The sequence below is a fragment of the Lonchura striata genome, chromosome 2 (genome assembly GCF_050655825.1).
Source record: "Lonchura striata isolate lonStrDom1 chromosome 2, ASM5065582v1, whole genome shotgun sequence".
In the NCBI taxonomy this organism is placed as follows: Eukaryota; Metazoa; Chordata; class Aves; order Passeriformes; family Estrildidae; genus Lonchura; species Lonchura striata.
Genome location: NC_140704.1, coordinates 72695409 through 72709488, shown reverse-complemented (window position 1 = coordinate 72709488; position 14080 = coordinate 72695409).

Here is a 14080-nt window from a genome sequence, read left to right as displayed (position 1 = left end):
TGAGTATCATTTTCTTACATTAATTTCAAGTTCAAACAAGTAAATTTTAAAGCAAAAATTAATTAACTAGCAATATGGAGTTACAGAATGTTAACTGGATTCTTAGTTAAGTGTACTTGCATTTTCTTCCTTAAAAAAAAAAAAAAAACAGCAAATATAGCATGATTACACATTACCTCTTTCACATCAAAAGTTTCCAAACTGTGTTGGTGATAAGATTGTAATGAGTAATCTTTTAACTTACTGCTCACCTGAGATTGAAGGATCCTTGTAAAGTCCCTCTCAAAGACACGAATCTGAGGAAGGAGGCCTACCACATTTTAGTCTTGAAGGTAAAGAAAAACCTTTGGAAGGGCAACACAGTAGTTTTTACCTTTGTATATCAAATCCACAAATTTGAATGAACAAAACAAAGGAGAAATTAGTCAGAGAGCCAAAAAAATAATAATCAAAGGACTGTTACTCCAAGCAAAAATCCAGGACATAGGTATCAAACGTCAAGAAAATGCGTGTGTTATGTGGTTAGATGTGAAGAAAAATCAGATGTTTTCATAGCTGTTTTGTGCACCTTGAACATCCCATTTTCAAGCTATAGGTCAGGAGCTGATACAGCTCTAAAGAAGTTATATCTGTTTAGCATCATATGTGAAAATAAGATGTCAGTTGGACCAGTGCACTATCATGTTCTAAGTATATTTAGTTTGTAGACCACCTTATAGACCTCCATGTAGTGTGTTAAGCTGAATTTCACTGTGTGTACATCGTTGCTGTCTGGAAGTTTTCTCTTACAGAAAGGGCTCTCATATACCAGCACTGTACAGAGCACTGAAATAAGTGAGGGTGAGCTGATGCCTGCAGTGTTAATAAGGTGCTTGCATAATAGTTGTTTCTTAGCATTAGGCTTTGAAGTATTGCGTTACCCTAAAAGACTTTTGTACAATGTAATGCATACATTTCTCAGGTGGGTTGTACAGAATAGCTTAAGCATGAATCTGGATAAAGGCATACATTTCCTATGTCCACATTAAGTTTTATAAGGCAGTATTATATTACAGGCAAAAAAAAAGCCAAGGCAGGAAATTTTCAGGCAAGGCCAAACTAAATGATGCATTTGTTTTCAGTGACTATAAACTATCATTAAGTGTTATTTGGTATCAGCCTGTCTAGTTGCTGTAGGTAAGGCCAGCTTTCCCAGTAGACCTCTGTATCAGCACTTTATTCCAGATCATGTACTTTTTGCACATCAAAATATTTCAAAAAACCTGAATCAATGGAGTGAACTATAATGGATCATTTTTTCTCTCATGTGGCCACTGCATTTTTGGATCCACTTTCAGTAATCATGAGATTGAAGGTATTATGTGTAAACCAATTCATTACTCCAGTGACTGACAGGCAGATGTGTCTCCCCTTCTGAAGTGTCCCACTGGGAGGGAGCACTTCTGAAATGAATCAGCCTAGATTCTTGAAATATCTGCAGATGTAGCAAAAGCCAAGCATGTACAATTGTTCAATTGTTTAAATAGATGTGAAGTACTGTATCTGATTTTGTTTACTTCTTCACTTCTTGAGAAAAATTTGCATGTTCAAAAGCCTTGTGTGTTTTTTGCAGTTTTAGGATATTGATCTAAGAAAAGGCATTTTTTTCTCTTTTCTCTTTTATTGTATAGCAACCTTGTTTTTCAGCTCTGTAATTTATTGCTTAGCCTTTTATTTTTTAATAAATTTAACTTATTTTTTCAAGATTATGTACTGGGAACCTGTACCTCGGAGAGCAGCGAGGTTCCTGGGGCAGTCTTGAAATTCTTGACAGCCAATTTGCTGTTCCTGAAAAGCTGCAATGTCTTGTTTCCTGGAACTGCAAGAGTTGGTAACATTATAGTACATTAAAGTGATGGTACTAAGCGTATTTTGGCCAGCACCCGTGACAACCACCTGCAAGACAAAGGATCTGTAAAGATCCATAAGGCTCCAGGCAAAATCCTGGCTGCACTTAATGGCAACTTTGCTGTGAATTTTACGGGTAAATAATCATGCTATTCATAAAGTCACACTACATAACAAAAGGCATAGCATTGCCGCTTTGGGTGTTGGTTTACTTGCCTTTTGGACTTGTATTAGGCAACAGAAACTATATAAACACAACTGACATGATGGCAAACTGTTTCCTTTCAAGCTTTAGTGAAGTGTATGGGCATTCTTGTATTTAAAAAGATATTTAGAGCTTATGTGGAGGGGAAAGATAAGAACAAAAAGAGAAAGAGAAGAATAAAAAGATGTGCAATATCCTTCCACACATCAGCTAGGGAGCACTTCACTGGGTAGGGGGAGACCATTCAGGGCTGCTAGGATGTTTTCAACTCCTTCCTCTGTTATCATGTAGGTGGCCTTGTCTGTTTTAATGCCAAGGTGAGGTGTTATTATGACGTTCTTTAATTTTAACAATGCATGATCTCTGGAAGAAAAGAAAAAATAGTTAACTACTGTTGTTCATCTAAATGAAGAGGAGTCTTACTTTAGCTTTTGTGCTGTATTTTAAGTCAATTTGGTACAACTTTACAAGTCCCACTTAGACACAGAAAATCTGAGCACCTATATTGAAGTAATTTTGGACTGTAATAGGATATGCAAAGACTTCATAGTAGCTCTTCTTTCCAGAAACACACTTCTGCCATGAGGCAGCAATTTGCACTATGCCAGAAGAGAGGATTAAACCTTTCTGCCACATTCACCTTACACAATAGTCTGAGCTGTAGTTATTTGCACACAGGAACAAGACCAAACTTCCCACAACCCAAAATGCAGCCAGCACAGTTAACTCCAAAAAGCACCATCCTGGTAGAGTGGTCTTTTTAGAGAAGCTAAGCAGTCTATGGGCTCAAGACGTTTACAGTAGTTCAGCCTTGTATTGTGGAAAGAAGCCTGTGAAGAAGGACACCTCCTGGCTATGCAGCAAGTTTTAGGCCTTGTGAAAAATGCATATTTTATGATTGGCTTTTTGCAAATATTACTGTTATGTGTAATAAATATAATTCGCGCCATTCCTTGTATGAAATATGTAATATTGGATACTTGTTAAATCATGCCAGTTGTATTAGTTTCCCCCCCCCCACCCCCCCCCCCTCCTTTGCAGGTGAGACTGAGTGTATATTGGAAACTGATTTACAAGTGAAAGGGAGATGGGCCATCATCGGTCCTGATCGTCCGAGATGGATATCATGGAAATCCTCAGACAGATCCATGTGAATGCAGCCTTCCCGTAAACTCCCAACAAGAATTCACCTACTCTGGACATTGAATTATTTCTCCTCATCACCAAAAAAGAAATTCTTATTAACCTATGGACTTTGAATAGAAGAAAGGACTGATTGCTAAAATCTTGGCCTCAGACGGAATTTTCCCTATAAAAACCGCCTGTGCCAGGATGGAGGTGTGTGGGCATAGGAGAAAACCTCTGCTGAGGCTGACTCCTTGTTGCACACCCAGGGCCAACCCCGGGCTCGGCTCTGTTCTTTCCGTGTGGCTGGCTAGATAGAATTTGACCGCTAATAAAATTATTTTTATTTTTAATCTGGCTGAATAAATTCTCATTTATAACAATTACAATGAATATTATATGTGTAATGTTAGAAAGTTATGCTGTATTAATTCTCTCACGCAGTGTGTTAAATATAGTTTTAGGTTCCAACATAATGTTAAAATAAAGACTATGTATGTGGGGGAAGTTTTTTTTTAGGAATGAGATACTCCTTCGAGGAACACCTAAATCTTCCAAAGGAGAGGAATTTATGGATTCTTATCAGAAGAAGCTAATTTCTTCAGGCCTTGTTCAGACTCCAAGATGCCACGGGATTAAAGGAAACAGTTGACATACAACAGACACAGTTTCCTGTTTAGAATAGAATGTATGCATAACCATGAGGGATGCATGAATATGCAACAAGTGTATTGGTTTAAGGGTGATTCCTTTATTCACAAGTCATGCTTTTTGTGACTTAGCGTCCGAGAGCATCCAGACGTCCATAATTCTTTGCTTTTTATTTTCTTGTAATTGTCCTAACTCTAAACTTTATTACTCTAATTTTTATAACCATTTTATTATTATTAAACTTTTACAATTTTAAAAATCAAGTGATTGGCGTTTTTCACAGGCCTCAAGCAGCTTCCACCCATTAAAATTGGCAAGCTGCACTTTCTAATAAAGCAATTTGCAAGTCAAGCTCTGCTGCAACTGCACGGGGTGATTCTAAGGATTTGGTTTAAATGCTTTCCCTACCTCCTGCTGTTTCCTGGCTTCCCTTTGGTCTGTTCCCAGCCCCTAGTCTAGGCTGCACCCCATTCACATTCATGGCATTTTTATCCAAACTCCTGCCAGGGGCAGAGGGGCCAGCTCCCTGCCTGCTGCAGGGATGCCTCTGGCCTCAGCAGGGCTCTCCCATCCTTCCCAACAAATAAGCAGAGATGGCAACCTGGGCAGTGGTTCTGGGGAGGTGACATCCAAAGCCCTGATAACACCAGTCTACACAGTGGCCACCAGTGCCTCTTGGTCAGCTACTGCACCTGGTGTGGAATTAGAGTGTCTCTGAGTGCACCTGGCAGGTAAAGAGCAGAGAGCAAAGAGAGAAGGGAAGGGGAAAGGGAAGAATTTCTGCCATGCCTGATCATCCTCGCCATGTGCCCCAGCTGTGCTGGATGCAGCACGGTGCTGTGGAATGCAGCAAGACCAGGCTGGACGGTACCTCAGCTGATGTTAATGAGGGTATCTGTGGGTCTCATCAGCTCCAGCTCTCTTTTCCTGATCAGCTTGTGTGTCTGAGGTGTCAGGCTCACTACAAGCATCACAAAATCTGCCTGCTGGAACAAGCTGTCTATCTTTTTGCAGTAAGTGGCACTGACAGCTTGCTCCTCTTGCCCCTGACTAGTGGGGAAAAAACCATTTCAGTTATGGAAACATTTTCTTCAATGATATCACCAGTATACAAACAAACTAAAGGATCTGATTTTCACATCCATATAGCAAACATGTGGCAAACAAAGGTGAATTTACCCTCAGCTCAGTGTTTAGATCCTTCTGGAGAGCTTCAAGTCTTACAGCACAGGATAAATTGCACTCCTGTCTATCAGCCATTCCAGTGCAGGATTCCAAGGGCTTCTTATGAAGTCTACAAATGAACTAAGTTTGAACACTGAAGCAGACAGCAGCATACAGTCCATTCTCCAGGATCCTCTGTGCACCTCAAAGGATGCAGTCACTGCTCAAACCAGAGGAGTGGTATTCACCAGAACTCACCCATGCGCGCTCTGCAGTGATCCTCATCCTGTTGGCACTCCCAGTAAGCCTGTCATTTTTTTATGAATGAAATCAGCAAGGCAGCTCTTTGCCAGGCTCCTGGCTGCCTCAGGACTTTCATAGAGTAAAGTGTTCAGCAGAAAAATTTACCAGAGTAGAGAGATTTTTAGTTTTAACTTCTCACAGTGCAAAAAAATACTTGCCATTTCTCACAGTTTTTGTAAATTTAGCTATCTGAACTTTGGGGAATAAAGAAGCAATGTCAGGAGATCATGTGTACAATCATCTGCTTCTGGTTTCAAGAGAATGGCTTTAAGTTATCTCCTCCCTAATCTAGGAATAAAGAAGTCACACTAAGAAAATAACTTCAATTTAACTTTGACCCATGTCTCTCCTAACAAATGCACTTCACAGTTTTTTATCAGGCCAATGACCAGAGAATAAGTGGAAAAAGAACAGAAGAGAACTGTTGCCAGTTTTGCAGCATGCAGAGTGCACCTTGATTCAGCACACAAGCTGGAAATGTAAATGTACTTTAAATAAACTTTAGGCTTTTGATTTCTCTTGCACTATGCATTGATAATTCATCACAGCACTCTTATGAAGTGATATGCAGAATAAATAAATAGACTCCACAACTTGGGGTAATTATGAAGTGGATATGTATTGCCAGCACTCGACACAAGTGAGATCGCTCTCCAAGACTTGTGCACTGAGCCTTAGTCTGACCCAAACCTTAATTCATAAAGGTGTTCCATATGCAGTACATTGCACAACTTTGCCATGCATATTCAACCCCTGGCCCCGCCTGTCCTTGCCTCTCATGCTAAATAGGTCCACGTCCTTCTGGGCACACGCAGTGTGTTTGCCCATAGCAAACTGCTATGGTGGTCCTGTGGGGGTCTCTGGTGGTCTCTTGAGGCTGAAGATCGCGGCCTTCTTCATGGTTGAACTTTTGAACTTTTCTCCTTTTTGTGTGCGTATTTGGTTCTTTGGTGCTTATCCGAGTACCATCTGTCAGTCTCAGTAGGCTTAGGGACAGAGGAGCCTCTTTATCTGGGTTCTTTGCATCTTCAGTCCTTTCTGGTATTGTTCTGTATGCAAGAAGCTTCAGAAATTTGCATCTTCTTATGCCCTTTTGTACCTTGGCATAGGTTTCTTAAGTAAAAGGTTAAAATTCAATACATAACTTTACAAGCTAGACTATAAATGCTTAATTCATTTTGTTAACTTAAGTAAACTCCAAGAATCTCCATTTCACTTACATAAATATTACTTTAAAGACTGAAAAATATTAAGCAGAGGGAGTTGAGGGTGATGAACATTAAAAAAATGAATAAAGGGATTTGTTTCTTTTAAATATTTTTTTTTGTGGTCTGTGAAGAAATTCTCAAATATCTTAAGGAGTACTTTCTTTTAAACATAAGTTTGCTGAGCTGTTTTTCTGAAGAAACAGAAATGCCAGGTATGGCTAAAAATTCCTGGCCTCATTCAGCCTTGTGATTTGCCTACAGCTAACTAAAGCAGTGACCCTCCTTCTGCAGTCTGCTTATGGGGAAAATCCCTGAAAGCCACATCCTAGCACTGCAGCTTCTCCCTCCAGTCCCAGAAGAGTAAAATTCTCTCAGGGTAAGTCAAAGTTTATAGCAGTAAATGTTTGTTCTGCTCATTATCTGCACCTTGGCTGATTGCAAAGGCCTCAAGTTGTTCATGGGGGTCTTGCTCACTTTAAATTGAAGAACCCCTGTGCTGAATGTCTAACAAGATTCAGATTTCCAGATACACAACCTAGGAGGGACTAGAAATAAAGGGTGAAATTCAGTTAAATACTTGCTAAAATTCCTACTGGCTTGAGAAAAAACAAGGTTTTTTTAAGAACAGCTCTCAGTCATATTTTGCCAAGTATATGCTTCCTAGTTTCCAGCCACTATTTCCAAAATATCCCTCCTGAACTTCAAATATGGGGGGAAAAATGAACAAATAGAGTTATGTTGTCACTATAGTACAATGTGATAAGAATAAAAAAGCATAAGCTTGATTTCCATTTTTCCACAGGAAAAGTTGAAATTTCTAATATAAAACCTAAATTAAGTTTCCAAGTGTTTAATCACTGAGTAACTCTTTACAGGTCTGATTTCAGGCAATCGTTCTTTTTTATTTTCTTTTGTTTTAATCTTGGCCCTATTCCCTCATTTCTTGCTATATTTCTGACATAATTCCTTGAAAAGAAAATGCTGGCTATCTGGAAGAATTCCTGCTGCAACTAGGGTCAAGATATATGTTTACCTCTGTGTCCTGTTGTGGTACAAAATGTTCATTTCAAATGCTTTGGCTCTCACAGCAATCTTATACCCAATGTTGCCCATGCCAACTATCCCCAGAGTAGCTCCAGCAACTTTAACTCCCAGAATATCAGCTTCACAGTAGTCCATACCTGGGGAAGTTGAAATGTTATGGACTCTAAAAAAACACAAAAATATGAGAAATCAATGGAATCCAACACGGAGGAACAAGGCAAAAGAGTCTGGACTTGTGCTACTATAGCACACTTCTAATGGTTACAAACACCAATGTAATGTCCTAGGTAATGCCCTAAAGTACCATTACTCCTGTTACATATATATATATATATCATATTCCAATTTATTCTCACCATTCTCCAAAAAGCCTTTTGATATAATCCCTCCAAAAATTTTATTACTGCTTTAGACTCATGAAAATATTGCCCTGTTCCTCATCAACAATGATGAAGAATACATCATGAGGAATACATCAATGATGACAAAAACAAAATAATCATTGCCAATAAAAATGCAGAGTTTGAAGATGTCATGTGGAGAACACCACCAAATATTGGTTTTCCTCTTCACATCTGCCAATCTCCTTGGAAAGGAAAGTGTGACTTCTTTAAAAATCACAACTTGGTAATTTCTGTAATTACCTATTAAACCTGCACAATTCTGGATAGTTCTACAACACATAAAATACAGTTATATACACAGTGTCAGCACTTCTAGCAAGGTGACAGCCTTTTGATATTTCAATCTTCTGATATTGCCAGCTTCTTTAAAACACAATATTGTGAAAACACAATAAAACACAATATTCTGAAAAGATACAAAAAATTACTCAGGAAAAAACTCAGTCTATCAGAAAACTCAGAGCTATCAGAAATGCCACCAGGGATGGTTTAAGTAGATAGGAACAAGAAATTAATCTTCCTTTTAAACTGTCTCACTTTTGTGAGGTAGAAACAGAGGGATGCAAATCCCCTCTGAGTTTCTCTGAATCCTGTGGTACAGATGGCAAGTCAAAATCAGGTAAATATAAAAGGATAATTCTGAAGGATTTTTTCCTGAAGAAGGAGGCTTTCTAACCAAGCCAAGGGTAGGTCTATTTGGAAAAATAGCAAGAAAAAATTGTTGATGAAACTAAAAAGGATACTATTAAAAAAACCTGGAGTAGGCTGCCTCTATTATTACTTTCTAATGCCCCTTAAATGCCCCAATTCTGCACCAATACATTTCAGTCTCCAAGAGTATGCCCATGCCTCTATCAGCCTTGTGGATTCCTTCCAACTCAGGATCTTCTATGATTGTATATAATCTTGTTATGCCCCATTGTTGCCTCCCAAACTAAGTTCTTCTGCCAGCCTGTGACTTCAGTGATCATCTGGTTTTTGGCATCCCCCACTTTTGGTCATAGCACTCTAATGCCATCACATTTTCTTTATACCTCCTTGTAATATATGCTATGTATGTCTAACATAATAATTTAAGTATGCCTATTATACATAAAACATATTAAAATACCTATTATTCTGTTTGCCAAGCCAACATACTTACATTTTCACATTTTATGTAAAACCGTATGAACTACAGGTAATCCTAAGAAAAATCAAATTAAAGGCAGGTAAATCTTGTATGATTTTTTACAAGCCACAAAAGAATTGAGATGTTACCTTCCACAAGTTTTCTAGCAGATGCTAGCAGCAAAGCCATCCCAGTTTCTGCTGTGGTGCTGGAAACAGCACGTGGAGCATTAGCCATCTTCATACCAAAGCTACCTACAAGCTTTAGATCCAGGTGATCCATCCCCACTCCTGAATTCACAATCACTTTCAAGTTTGGCAGGGTCTGGAGGAGCTCTTTGTTGATGACTGATCTGTGCCACCACAAATAGATTGCTTGGACCTTTTTCCTTACATCCTTTATGTTTTCAAGAAATTCCTTCATGGTAATGAGGTGGAAATGTTTCTTCAGGAATGGCACATGGCTGTACAGTATCCCACATATGCCACCAATTTCATTTACCAAAAGCCAAGGTAGTTCTCCTCTTTCCATTATCTGCACAAAGAAGAAAGACACAAAGTGTCAGAAGAAACACATATTATTATTTCCACACATTTTAAAGAATAATCATTGATGTGTCCTGTTTCATGATGTTTATTTATGTTAAGATATTCTATAAACCACAAAGGAAGATAAGAAAACTAAGACAAGCAAGTAGCTCTTTTATATATGCTACCAATTATACTCATACACACAGGTGCCCACACATACACCCACACACACACACACACACAGATATTCACACAATCAGTCTGAACAAGTTCTGTCCTTGTGATCTAAGATTTTGTATTACTGCTACCATGCTCAAAACACAACACTTCACATTAATTATTTAGTTTCAGATCATCAGTAGTCTGCAGAAAAAAAGTGCAATAATCTCCTTTGCTAGCCTCAAATCATAAAGTACCCTGTCTAAGTAATTTAGAAAAATGTTGGACCAAATCTACATCATGAAAATAAACTGCACAGATTCATAATGAACTTTGAGTTATTAGGCTAATTTTAAATGCTTCATTGCAGAGATTTTTGCTGCCACCTGTCCTGAAGAGACCCCAGTGCCTGCAGAGCCTTTTCCTGAGCCTACTGTAAATTACCAAAATAACAAAATAATATATGCTTAGGTGAATGTTTTCCAGTAAGGACATATGCACTCTAAATTGTTTGGTTTGGTTTGGTTTGGTTTGGTTTGGTTTGGTTTGGTTTGGTTTGGTTTGGTTTTTTTTGTTTGTTTGTTTGTTGTTTGTTTGTTTGTTTGTTCGTTTTCAGAATCCCTGATCATCTGGTTTTGGTCCCAAGAGGGTCTGTGAACTGAGTTACTTTGGGTTTTTTTGACAGACTATTTATACCAACCTTTGATTTTCTATAGCAATATTGGGAAGAGCTGTGGGGAATGGTCAAGGGCTGAAGATCCTGCAATAGCAAGCCTGTAGCAATTCTGTTGCCTTGCTAGTAATATTTCACTGTTTCCAACAGAATGTCTAACTCTTGGCTTGTCTACACATCCTATGCTAGAACTTCATTTAACCATCCCTTCAGGGAGCCTGACTATGTTGCAAAATAATGAAAAGTCTACCTGACTTTATGAAGGTGACAACCATTTTATTGAATTTTCTGAATTTGTTGATTGCTAATAGGAAAGAGAATGTAAGAAAAAGCTTTGCCCTGGGCTGCAAGTTAGGACTGATCACTAATTTTGCTTTAGGTTATACCCTCATCCATGTGATTTTGATGGTAATTCTACCTTTCTTTCATGGCCAGTCAAGATAAAAGCATAATTTTTGTCTGTATGGAGAAACTGAATCTCTTGGAATTTACTTTGGCTTTCAAGGATCCTCTTGTGAGAAATAAAGACAATAAAGAAAATAAAGACACTTTTTCAACAATTGGCTTTGCTTTAGCATGTAAATGAAGCAGGGCTCTTCTTAAATTAGAAAACCTTAGGCCTGTGATCACTTTAAAGAACATTTCTTCAGTGTCTTCATAGAAAAATAGAATATTGGAATATTGGCTGAAAAGTGTTTCAGGATACAGTCAAATTTCTGCAGGGAATCAATGCTCATTCATCTTCAACAGACTGGAGAGTATTACACAGATTGCCAGGTGCATTTGTTTATCATTATGTAGCAGCAAGAACTAGGAACAGAACATTGCTATTCACTGAAATAGACTGAATATACCAAAATGCATAACTGCTCAGTTATAATTCTGAAGCCCACCGCAACCCAGCCTAGCTCTGTAGACTCCGGTAGCCATGACAGGAGTAGGGAACAGCTGGGGAGGGTACAACTTAGAGAAAAACCAACTCAGGGAAAACATGGGGGGATAACAGAATTAACCATTTAACAATAACTTAATGAAATAAACATGAACCGCAACATCTGCCCCTTTCTTTTTCAAAAAGAGGGATCCGGGCGGTATTCAGAACTGGGGTACAAATCAAGAAACCATTGGTGGAAGTAGAGGTTAGTTGTCCAACAGAAGACAATATATTTTAAAATGGAAAATGTAACTAAAACAATGGTAACTGAAAAAACCTAATAAATTGTCTTTATAGCAGAAGAGAGCCTTCCTGTGAGTACCCATCCTTGAAAGATGTTATTCAGTCAGCCCTTGGATTCTTTTTTCTTTAAGAAGGCATGGATGTCCGTGTTTTTGGAAGTTCTTTCTAGATGGTAGGACAATCCATGTGTCCAAGGCTGGCACCAGGAGGATAGTGACAAGGAGGACCCACAAGAAGGATGACATCTCTAGGAAATAACAAAGATTGATAAGGACTACTTAAATTTTCAAAATCATCCATGAGCATATTTAACAAAGGAAAATCGGGGTAGAAAAGGGAGTTAGGGTCTCCTTCTCCACCAAGCTGGTTTTGTCCTCTTTTCTTCATACTCACTGTTGATGCTTCACTGTTTCTGTCTGGTGCCCTGCTGGGATGCTTGAGCACATATGTTTCACCCACTTCTGTGGGATCCACCAGTCTCAGGGGCATGGATACACAGGCATACCCACATCCCCATGTCACCAATTTGCATGGTCCCTCAATCTTGCCCCTTTCAGGGTCCTGAACCAGAACAGGTGGGTGTTCTTGGAGCCTGTGATTGCTGTGAGGGGAGAAATGTCTGATCACTGGGGGGTTCATGTTCTCAAATGAGCAGTTTAAAAATTTGATGGTGAAGAGGGCTTTACACAATCTCCCTGTGGTGTTAGCCCTCTGCTGCTCCCGCATTTATGCATCAGGACCCTTTTGAGTGGCTGGTGGGCTCACTAAACACAGTTTGACCAGTGGGGGAGTGGGGAATGCCATAGTTTTGTTTGACTTCCTATCCCTGCAGGAACTCATTGAGGGCCTTCAAAATATAGGCCAGGCCATTAGCCATTTTGATCTCTTTGGGGACTCCTAGCACTGAAAAAGCCTGCAACAGGTGTTGGATGATGTGCGCTGCCTTTTCCCCTGCATGGGCAGAGGCATAGGTTACACCAGAAAAGGTGTTGATGGAGACATGTACATACTTTTGGCAGCCAAATTCAGGGATAAGGATGACATCAGTTTGCCACACTTCACAGCTTCCCAACCCTTGAGGGTTGACTCCAGCACCCAGAGATGGCATGCCTGTGCTCTTGCAATGGGGACATGTGGCCACAATCGCTCTAGCCTGGTCACGCTTGAGCTTGAACTGCTTGACCAGGCCAGGCACATTCTGGTGTAATGTCTGATGACTCAGCTTGGCTTGCTGGAAGGTGTCAGGAAGCCTTGATAACTGGACAGAGGCAGCTGCAAGAGAACTGGCTCACCAATTCCCCTCAGCAATCGGGCCAGGCAGATTGGTGTGTGACCTCACATGCATCACATAAAATGGGTTCCTCAGTGGGAGACAGCAGTTCAGCTGGATCAGCTTTGAGAGCAACTCAAAAAGTACTTAGATTTCTTTGAGAACTACATTTGCAGCTCTGGATACTACCCCTGCAACACAGGCTGAATCTGTAACCAAACTGAATGGCTCTGAAAACCTCTCAAAAGCCCCAACTGCTGCGGCCAATTCAGCAATTCGAGGGGAACCCTCGACACTCTACATCTGTCTCCTACTGCTGCATTTGGGGGTCCTTCCAGGTCATCACTGACCTGCAAGAAGCCCTGGAGGCATCAGTAAAGACCGTTAGAGCCTTGAGCAGTGTTTGGCTCCTTTTGTTTTTCAGAACCAATTGGAATTTTGATGCAAATAATTTGTGGGCAGGGGCATGGACAGAGATCTGTCTGCTGTAATCCTCTAGAGTGATCTGCAGTGTTCGTTTTCTCTCAAGAGATGCTCAAACATTTAGTCAACCTCTCTGTGGATGTCTCATCCCCTGAGAGATCAACAGGCAAGTGTATGCACGCAAAGTCACAACCAGCTAGTTCTGAAACCTTGTCCTGGCTTTCCTGACCAGCTGTGCCAGCTCCTGTGGCCTCGTGATGTTTTTGGATTGATGGTGACTGAGGAAAACCCACTCCACTATCAAGAGAGGGTCCCACTGGTCCTGGTCCCATTGAAAGATCAGTCCATGATAGTGTGGCTGTTTCCCCAACACAATAAATTTGGAAGTTAATTCAAGTTTGCACCAGGGTGATACTCTTTTATCCAGTGCCTCTTTTTGCAGTGTGACCTTTGCCTCTGGGGTCAGTGACCTTGGAGAACTGAGCTCCTTTCCCCGCTTAAATAAATTGAAGAGGAGGGGCTAGGTCATTGGTGGTGATGCCTCGCCAAGGCCTGGTGCAGTTCAAAGTCCTACACAGGGAGTGCAGGTCCGCCAAAATTTTGGGATTGCTGTTAAATGCCAGTTTCTGAGAAACAATGGTCCTCATTGTGACCTCCAAGCCTAGATATTTCCAAGGAGGCATCTATTGAACCTTCTCCTCCTGCAAAGAAAATCCTGCTGACGTTAGAACCTCAACCACTTGCTC